Consider the following 8,953-nt stretch of genomic DNA (forward strand, 5'->3'; position numbering starts at 1 on the left):
GCAATGGCAACCAATGTCACAACAACAAAACCTCACAGGTGAGAGCATCCTTCTAAATTCCAAGTCAGTATCGGCCCAATCAAGACATCCCAGCAGAGGAAGCTGTGTGGGGAAACATGACAATCAAGTAAAGACACGTAGACGCACAATTACAATTACATTATGATGTCATTTACCGCTCATTATGATGTCATTACCTGGTCATTATGATGTCGTTACCTGGTCATTATGATGTCATTTACCGGTCATTATGATGTCGTTACCTGGTCATTATGATGTCATTAGCGGTCATTATGATGTCATTTACCGGTCATTATGATGTCGTTACCTGGTCATTATGATGTCATTAGCGGTCATTATGATGTCATTTACCGGTCATTATGATGTCATTACCTGGTCATTATGATGTCATTACCTGGTCATTATGATGTCATTAGCGGTCATTATGATGTCGTTACCGGTCATTATGATGTCATTTACCGGTCATTATGATGTCGTTACCGGTCATTATGATGTCATTACCTGTCATTTACCGGTCATTATGATGTCATTACCTGGTCATTATGATGTCATTAGCGGTCATTATGATGTCATTTACCGGTCATTATGATGTCGTTACCTGGTCATTATGATGTCATTAGCGGTCATTATGATGTCATTTACCGGTCATTATGATGTCATTACCCGGTCATTATGATGTCATTTACCGGTCATTATGATGTCATTACCTGGTCATTATGATGTCATTAGCGGTCATTATGATGTCATTTACCGGTCATTATGATGTCGTTACCTGGTCATTATGATGTCATTTACCGGTCATTATGATGTCATTACCTGGTCATTATGATGTCATTTACCGGTCATTATGATGTCGTTACCGGTCATTATGATGTCATTTACCGGTCATTATGATGTCATTACCGGTCATTATGATGTCATTAGCGGTCATTATGATGTCATTACCTGTCATTACCGGTCATTATGATGTCATTACTGGTCATTATGATGTCATTACCTAAATGTTTGGTCTGTTTAGAACGTATTAGAAAAAGACCATTCCTCATTGAGAACTGCTGGAGTGATCAAGCGATCTATCCAATGTGTCTCTCTTTGGTGAAGTAATTTATCCCCATCTCCTCCACTAGGTGGCGCCTTCACCAATTCAACACCCATATAACGAAAGGTACTTAGTTCATGATTACGGCTGTTGAAATGCCTGGCAACAGCTGGTTTTTCTTCATGATTACGGCTGTTGAAATGCCCGGCAACAGGTGGTTTCTCATCATGATTACGGCTGTTGAAATGCCTGGCAACAGGTGGTTTCTCATCATGATTACGGCTGTTGAAATGCCTGGCAACAGGTGATTTCTCATCATGATTACGGCTGTTGAAATGCCTGGCAACAGGTGATTTCTCATCATGATTACGGCTGTTTAAATGCCTGGCAACAGGTGATTTCTCATCATGATTACGGCTGTTGAAATGCCTGGCAACAGGTGGTTTCTCATCATGATTACGGCTGTTGAAATGCCTGGCAACAGGTGGTTTCTCATCATGATTACGGCTGTTGAAATGCCCGGCAACAGGTGATTTCTCATCATGATTACGGCTGTTGAAATGCCCGGCAACAGGTGGTTTCTCATCATGATTACGGCTGTTGAAATGCCCGGCAACAGGTGGTTTCTCATCATGATTACGGCTGTTGAAATGCCCGGCAACAGGTGGTTTTTCATCATGATTACGGCTGTTGAAATGCCTGGCAACAGGTGGTTTTTCATCACCGTTGTGACTGGAGCTCCTACGCTCACATATCTTTGTCTGGTGTTGACGTTTGGTCTCACGGTACCCACATAACAAAAGGTTACAGGAAGACTATACAGGAGATATCCAACACGTTACATGTTATTCTACCTCAAACCTTTATCCTCTGACCGTAATGAGGATGGAGTAGAGCGTGTCCTCCTCATGGCATAACAGGAAATGCAGTTGTGACAAAGGGAAATTTGCCATCTGGTATGATAGACGTGAAATGCAATGCCTTTTTTTCTTAGGCAAATCTGACTTTACTAAACAATCCCCCCTTGTTTTGGGGGGGGGACGGGACGCTGAGTAATATGTACCAGTGTCTATTAACCCCTTCCTTGATCAACCTTGAGACGGGACTGTAGGTGGGAACCAAAGTTGCAGAGAGGGAAGAGAGGAATTCTGTTGACATGGATGACATCATGCATTCAGCTCCGTTTGTCTTCCTCTCTTTTTAAGGAAATTTGTCCAATAAGTCTTCTTTATACCGTCTTGCTTTGAATCGTTCACGTAAATCTTTGGTATGTACATCAAATGATAAATCAGAGTTACAAAATATGCCTAATGCGGAAGAGTTTTTTTTTATATAGGGTTAACTATTTATTAATGAGGGTGTTTGATAACTGCTGATATGAAGAAAGGGATTTCTATCCATGTCTTTTCTATACATCTCAGTGTGTAAGCCATTGTTATCTTTCTTAACCGAAACATCCAAAAAAGGAAACATGTTCTTTATCGGATACTAACGTAAATTTAATGGACGGAATCCTGCAATTCAAGATCATATCACCTGACCAAATCAACAAAATATCATCGATATATCTCAAACATTTTCAGAAACTTAGAATAGGGATTATTATCGGATTCAAAGTCCAACTGAACTTTCCCCATAAATAAATTAGCATAATTAAGCGGAACTATCGACCCCATTGTCACGTCCTGACCATAGTAAGTGGTTATTTTCTATGGTAGAGTAGGTCAGGGCGTGACAATGGGGGTGTTTGTCTGTGTTTTGTATTTCTATGTTCAGTTTCTAGTTTTGTATTTCTATGTTGGTTTTGTTTGGTAATGATCTCCAATTAGAGGCAGCCGGTTGACGTTGTCTCTAATTGGAGGTCATATTTAAGGTGATGTTTGCACCACCTGTTTTTGTGGGTGATTCATTTTTGAATAGTGTGTTTTCCTCTCTGCGTCACGGTTTGGTGTTTTTTTCATTGCAGGAATCTGTTGCAGCTCCAGTCAACTACAAAACCCACAATGGCATACCATCTCTCTGGGGCCAGCAAACGTACCTGAACACGATAATACCGCGGTCGATGTCAGCATGTGAAGTAGCTAGCTAGCTGTAAAAATCATCGCCTTTAACAAACGGAACCACACAATTTAGGAGTCTACAATCTCTACATGTTCAAGATGCAGATCGTCTGCTATGCAGTGGGTAGGCTCTGACATTGCTACAAACAATACAGGACGTGACGTCACGACACAGGAAGTTGGACAATAAAGGCTGTCATGTGAACGGCTCTGAGGGCAAGTGGAGAGAGAAGAGAAAGTGACATTGCAACGATGATAGTCGGAGGAAAAAACAAAGTTGAATAATTTGGTGTGAGATCACATCTCAGTGAAATACATACCTTTGTCATGACGATATAGACAGATGGATGTGTCCTAAACCAGTCTGTCCATACTATCTATCGATATAGACAGATGGACGTGTCCTAAACCAGTCTGTCCATACTATCTATCGATATAGACAGATGGACGTGTCCTAAACCAGTCTGTCCATACTATCTATCGATATAGACAGATGGACGTGTCCTAAACCAGTCTGTCCATACTATCTATCGATATAGACAGATGGACGTGTCCTAAACCAGTCTGTCCATACTATCTATCGATATAGACAGATGGACGTGTCCTAAACCAGTCTGTCCATACTATCTATCGATATAGACAGATGGACGTGTCCTAAACCAGTCTGTCCATACTATCTATCGATATAGACAGATGGACGTGTCCTAAACCAGTCTGTCCATACTATCTATCGGCTGATTTGGTGATCTGGACCGTCGTTGTTTTAACAGTTCGTTTTTCTCCAGTGACGAGAACCTTATCGTGAAAGATTTCGGGCAACAAAACGATTTTCCTGATTTCACAGACGGACCCACTTCGAAGTTAATAAATCACGGTGACGATTGTTATTTTGACCCACTGATAGAACATAGACTCACCAAAATTGATAGGAGTTTCGTTCTTTAGTGGACTATCCCTTTAAGGTCAAGGGAGGCTCAGCCCACCTCCACTCACTTCTGCAGCTTCCTGAAGGTGTCCGTCAGGGATTTTGACACCGCCCTCGTCTGCCCTTTCGATGCCCCCCCCCCCCGAGAAAGATCCATGAAGACATAACTCATCCATCAATCATCCTGAGACATCTTAAGACATACCTCATCCTCTCTGTCATCCTTCATCCTATTTCAGTCTCACTAAGTGGTGATATGGGTTTCCCATAGATTTCCTCTTGGCTGGGGATACCCCTCAATCTCCCATTCCATAAAGCTATGCTTCCAACACAGCTACATTAGTCATTGACCTCACCGTAATGTAGACAGTGGTATTTTAGTGATCCAAACGAACCCGGGAACCAGAGAACTCCCTGTTTTTAATTAGCCCTCATTTCTAAGTGTCCCCTACAAGGAGGCTAAATCAGACCCAGAGGATAAGACTGTTACTAAACCTGCTCCAGATATACCAGAGACAAGGCAACAAAGGTCACGACTCAGGACAGATATTACAAGCCACATACACTGAGTGGACAAAACATTAAGAACACCTACTCCAGATATACCAGAGTCAAGCCAACACAGGTCACGACTCAGGACAGATATTACAAGCCACATACACTGAGTGGACAAAACATTAAGAACACCTACTCCAGATATACCAGAGTCAAGCCAACACAGGTCACGACTCAGGACAGATATTACATGGATTGTATTTGTGTTGTTGTGACTGTAGCCTTCATGAAATGTTGGATTATTCAGACTGTAGCCTTCATGAAATGTTGGGAGTATTCAGACTGTAGCCTTCATGAAATGTTGGAGTATTCAGACTGTAGCCTTCATGAAATGTTGGAATATTCAGACTGTAGCCTTCATGAAATGTTGGAGTATTCAGACTGTAGCCTTCATGAAATGTTGGAGTATTCAGACTGTAGCCTTCATGAAATGTTGTGAGTATTCAGACTGTAGCCTTCATGAAATGTTGTGAGTATTCAGACTGTAGCCTTCATGAAATGTTGTAGTATTCAGACTGTAGCCTTCATGAAATGTTGTAGTATTCAGACTGTAGCCTTCATGAAATGTTGTAGTATTCAGACTGTAGCCTTCATGAAATGTTGTGAGTATTCAGACTGTAGCCTTCATGAAATGTTGTGAGTATTCAGACTGTAGCCTTCATGAAATGTTGTAGTATTCAGACTGTAGCCTTCATGAAATGTTGGGAGTATTCAGACTGTAGCCTTCATGAAATGTTGTGAGTAGTCAGAGTGTTTTATTGTTCTGTACCACTAGGCGATTGTTGTCTGTGACTGTGTTTTTGCTGCTGTTGACAGGCCAACCTCCCTGTGAAAACGATTAAAGAGATTAAAATAAACTTTCAACTACAGACGTCAATGTGAACTTTTCTCCCACTGAACATTCCACATTCAATCCATTTATAATAGCAGCGCAGTCCCACTTTCACATGTCTTTAAAATGAGACTGTATTGGAGCCAAAACTAGACGCCATTTTATAACTGACAAACATACTGTCAATATCTGATGTGTTGACTCAGCCGTACTGTCCATCATCACTTCGATTCATAGAGTTTATCTCGGGATTTCGACAAAACAACTTTTGTTATGACGTGATCATTAGATAAATAAGGTTGTGATCTCAACATAACAAGGGAATCATTTTTTTAATTCAAATGTTCTTTTTGCACTTCCGTATTTGTTTACGTTTAGCTCCTTCAATTAGATCACCAATTAGAGAAGGCAAGCTGGTTGTTAACATGGGTGATGGACAGAGCAGGCAAGCTGGTTGTTAACATGGGTGATGGACAGAGCAGGCAAGCTGGTTGTTAACATGGGTGATGGACAGAGTAGGCAAGCTGGTTGTTAACATGGGTGATGGACAGAGCAGGAAAGCTGGTTGTTAACATGGGTGATGGACAGAGCAGGCAAGCTGGTTGTTTACATGGGTGATGGACAGACAAGTGTAGCCTACGGCACAAGATGCGACTGAAATTTTGCAGGTGGGGAGAGAGCAAGAGAGGCTTGAGGAAGCTTGAAGCGCTGTGGGCATCTTGTTACGACCTGCTTTATCTGAATCAGGTCTACAGAATTATACTTTGGAGGAGCTTCTAATGAAGAACTTTGAACGTCCTTTGAGCTAGCTAGCTTACAAGCTTGTGTGTGCAGAGCAGCACCAGAATTAAAAACACGTCTTACCTTTTTGTAGTTAATAAATCCAACGTGATAACTTGGCCAATAGCCTATGCTTTGGAGGGGGGGAGGGGCAGGTAGCCTAAACATGTATCAGGTAAAGATTTCCAGCTTGCAGGCAGACACTGGAATAAGTTTCTGAGTGACAGAGTGAGGGCTTTGCGTAGCCGCTTTGTTGCGTTTTGTTGTGGGACTTGAAAAAAAAATGCCTGGAATGTAAAATAACGTTATTAGCCGGTTCCAATGCTTTTAAAATAACGCTTCTGTTCCCGGAACAGTATGGATAACTTTCGTTCCAGGTTCTGTTTCTGTTCCTTAACAATGGTCATTATTTTCCGGGTTTTTGGTTCTGTTCCCGGAACCGGTTCCAACCCCATGATTTTGACAACAATCTTTTTGAGAATAATTTGAATTACTTCAGGGATTCTTGAAATACGGGACAATCAGAACAAAACAAAAATCACCAAAAAAATTGTTCTTAATATTAACAACATTTGATAAATTCTATATTTTGATAAACCAAAGTATCAGCTATCACTATCACACATGTAAAGGAACCGTCTCCTAATTTATTGGGGCAGAGGCGATGTCATACATTATTTTTACCCCCCCCCCAACGTAAAAGATATCTTCACACACCCCTCTCATAGAAACAAATATTACCTTCTCGACCACAAATAACAATAACTGTAGCAACCCTGTGTTTATAAACGTGGATATCGACTTTTGCCACGTTCAATACCACGCAGGTGCTACGATCGTCGTAAGGAGGAGACCAAGGTGCAGCGTGGTAAGTGCTCATCATACATTTTATTATAACTCAGAACACTAAACAAAACAACAAACAAAGGCAAACGAACGTCACGTTCTTTTCTTTTCTTACTGAGCTGTACGAAAACAAGATCCCACAACTGAAGGAGTGGGGAGAAAGGGCTGCCTAAGTATGGTTCCCAATCAGAGACAACGAAAGACAGCTGCCTCCGATTAGGAACCATACTCAGCCAAAACACAAAGAAATACACAAACTAGATTGCCCACCCCACATCACACCCTGACCTAACCAAAATAGAGGAAGTAAAACGTCTCTCAAAGGTCAGGGCGTGACAGCAGGGGCCAGAAGATTGAGAGTTCGCCGACCACCCCGGACGGACAAGCTAACTTTCCCTGCCTGTTTTCATTAGACCGACACCACGATCAGAGCTGGCTGAGGACAATGATCAGCAAGGTGGAAATCTGACTGTCAACCGTTTTAATGCACCACAACCGAAAGCAAAGCATAGCGACATTGGGCGCTTCAACATCATGGTTTATGTTTTTCGACACCACCATCTGGATGAACGAACACAGGTTGCCTACAGGAGACTTTTGATGTAGCCTGATCAGATTAAAACATTGTGACTGGTTGTGTTTGTGCCACACATAAAAGGTAATACATTTTAAAAGTGAAATGACAAATGTTTAGGCTATATTGAAGCGTTTGGTTCTAGGTGCGTGAGAAGGAGCTGATCGCAGGGCCTGAAACTAACTTTTTGTGTCCAACAGCCAATGTGGCAGGTCGATTTAAAAAAATGGACCAGCCACTCAGATTTTTTAACCAGCCTAAATATTTTTCTGCCATAATTACACCCAAAAAACTGATGAGCATGCTTTGTAATGTTTCTAAAACAATAAATATATTACTAGTAAGAAGTAATGTGGTATATTGCCAATTTTTTTGTGATTTGAGTCTTTTAACCAAAATATCACACAGATCAGACAAACAAAAATGTTCAGCTGCCCCTTTAAGGACGGGAGGTTACCGTGGTAATGTGCCTGTGAGATTCTGACTAGTAGCTGACGTCTCTTTGCTAGCAGTCGAAACAAACTGAAACACTGAAAAACAACCTGGCTGCTGAACAAGACAAGAAACACTTTCAAGTAAATTAGAGCAACGTTTATTATGCCTGTGGCAGCGCTTCTAAAACAATCAGTCTTTCAGCACTTCGCTCACAGTGCTCACAGCTGCTCACAGCCCACAAGCCCAAAAGCCAGGCAGTGTTGCTGCACGACGAGGGTTTTAGGATTCCTAATTCTTTGTGTGATTACCAGCTATGAAACAAAATGGCAGAAATCATTTGAAAAAACGGCTACTGCACAGTTTATTTTGCCATAAATGTGCTCATACTTGACTTTTGAACTTTATTTTAATTTGCAAATGCCAGCGGAATGCTGGCACTGTGTAGCCCTGACCCCTGACCCCTCACCACCCGCCAACGTGACTGATGAAATAAACATCTTTAACCGCCATTGCCAAAAATCTACCCACATTTGGCGGGTGGCTGGTGTTAATTTCAGGCCCTGTCCTCAGTTGCTTCATGACTCTAAAACCTAATTAAAATAAACATATTTGAACCAAAATTCATATCCTATCTTAGTATATCAGGGAGATGGAGTTGACAGTTTACGGTGACTTCAATATTGTTTGTTTAAATCTAAAATGTGTTTGTGTGTGTGTTTCAGATGGTTCCGTCTCTAAATAGAGTTGGGTTGGTGTGATGAAGGATTCTGATTCCGATAAAGTCTTAAAACCTCGACTCTGAGACGACCCTGCAGGATTCTGATAAAGTCTTAAAACCTCGACTCTGAGACTTCCTAAGACGCAGTTACAACGATCTTCAACAAGA

Source organism: Salmo salar, chromosome ssa17 (assembly GCF_905237065.1).
Source record: "Salmo salar chromosome ssa17, Ssal_v3.1, whole genome shotgun sequence".
Lineage (NCBI taxonomy): Eukaryota > Metazoa > Chordata > Actinopteri > Salmoniformes > Salmonidae > Salmo > Salmo salar.